The sequence below is a fragment of the Mustela nigripes genome, chromosome 1 (genome assembly GCF_022355385.1).
Source record: "Mustela nigripes isolate SB6536 chromosome 1, MUSNIG.SB6536, whole genome shotgun sequence".
Classification (NCBI taxonomy): Eukaryota; Metazoa; Chordata; class Mammalia; order Carnivora; family Mustelidae; genus Mustela; species Mustela nigripes.
This window is the reverse complement of record NC_081557.1, coordinates 91,159,306-91,161,524: the sequence shown is the minus strand read 5'-3', so window position 1 is coordinate 91,161,524 and position 2,219 is coordinate 91,159,306.

Sequence of the window (2,219 nt, the reverse complement as noted above, 5' to 3'; positions counted from 1 at the left end):
CTGTCTCCAGGAGCTCTCCCACCCGTGGAACGCCCCCCGCCCCCCAGCAAAACCCTTCCAGAAGCTCAGCGTCCTAGCGCTCTCTTCCTTTGGGTGGGAAGAGGGATTTAGGTGTGTTGGGTTAAAAGGCTTTCTGCCCACAGAAATAAAAATTAATGAGAGACAGGGACTGAATCACCGTTAGACCAACCCAACTAGGGAAGAACACACCAGAAGGGGCTGGAGGGTCCACACCGGGCACTGGCACCTAAGCGACCCCATGTAGTCCTTACAAAAAGACCCTTTGAGTCTCTATTTGCTATAAAGGGAATCAGCCACAAAGAACTGAAGTAAACTTAGCAAAAGGCAGAACCAGGATTTGAACCAGGCCTGTTTGAACTTGAAGCCCATTCCCTACACCATATTCCTTCATGCTCCTGCATTTAACAGACGACCACCCCTAGGAGAAGAGCATGAAGAAGCAAGCAGATCTTCTCATGGTCCTCACAGGGTTGTTCTGTTATGAGGCAAAATTAATATGTGACAGCTGTGATTTCCACTCCCCACCTTGACTTGAGGACTGTGTATCAAAGAAAGGTTTGTGGGGAGGTAGGATTGGGAGAGAGAAGTAAGCTTCCTCTTCCTCCTCCTCCTCAGTTATAACTGCTCCACCCAGAATGAAAGCCAAACTTTGAATGACTGAAGTTCAAATCTGGACCAGTCCACCCCTGCAGGGGCGGTGCCCACACTTCCCTATCCAAGCGCCCCCTGCAGGAGCATTTGGGTAACTGCACAGCCCTCCCTCCAGCTCTCACCCCAGTATATTCTCTTTGATCCAGATTACAAGAGTTAATATCCTCATCCAACCACCTAACTCATATCTTCAAAGTCCTCCTCTTCTGAATATAATATTTCAGGAAGTAAAAAAGGACCCCTAGCTCAGGAGAGCATGTTACTTAACAACGCCCAAATGAAATCACTTCCTCTCCATGAATTCTTAAGATATGAAAGTCTTTCTCTCTGTTCTACTTACCATGGCAGCATGTGTCACTTCTCTGGTATGTGTTGGACAGGATGCACGTCTTGCAAATTACTGACATATTTCTTATTAGAGTAACAGGTGAGAAGGATGCATTCAATGACTCTTACCCACAACTGACCAAGAACAGAGGCTACAGGACAGGACTCCAAACAGTCGCCCAAGAACAGTCGGTAAAAGAGAAAGAAGTAATAATGGATGTGTTATAAGAGGGTCCTGAAGTTTGGAGAGTTAGGAGAATCCTTAAAAAATGTAGCTCCAGGGGCGCCTGGGTGGCTCAGCTGCGTGGCTAAGCATCAGAATCTTGATGTTGGCTCAGGTCATGAACTCAGGGCTGTGAAATTGAGCCCCACATTGGGCTCTGAGGGGAGTCTGCTTGAGGTTCTTTCTCTCCTTCTTCCCTTTACCCCTCCCCAACACTAAAAGAAAGAAAAAAAAAAAAAAAAACCTCTTGAGATTAGATCAGAAATCCATGCCCTGAATGGCTAAGTGGGTGGCATTGGGGTGCAGAGAATGAGGAAGGGCCTCAGTGGTGGTGGAGAGGAGGTCTGAGCAGAGCCCAGGCTAGAAATGGGAGCTCAGAACCAAAAAACCTTTATTTATTTTTTCTTGAACATTTTATTTATTTGAGAGAGAGAGCACAAGAGGGAGGAGAGGCAGAGGCAGAGGGAAAAGCAAACTCTCCCAAGGAACAGGGACCTCAATGCAGGGGCCTGATCCTAGGATCCCAGGATCATGACCTGAGCCAAAGGCCGATGCTTCACCAACTGAGCCAGGCGCCCCAAGAACCAGAGGATCTTTAAAACAAACCTCATTAAATTTTACGATGGTAACCAAAAAGTACAGGAACCTCACCTTTCAGACCAAGAGCTACATCAGTGGCTGTCCACTTCAGCAGCCCGTGAGCACCACTTCTGAAAAAGACATGTGTCCACGCTCCAGCTTGGATGCCTCTGGTGGAGCCCAGCGAAGAGCTGCCTGCCGTTAGATACCCAGCCAGGCCAGCAGAGGCCGGGCTAAATCCTCCAGCGGTATTCACAGCCCACTCCAACCTGCTCACCAACGCACGGTCCCAGGGCCAACACCGCCTCCAGTGTGAGTCAAGAACGGCTCTCCTCACTTCGGCTGTCCGAGGCATTCCTAACTCTAAATTCCTCGCCAAGCCTCTGCTTGCCCCCCTCAGCCAGGTATACAAAGAGGA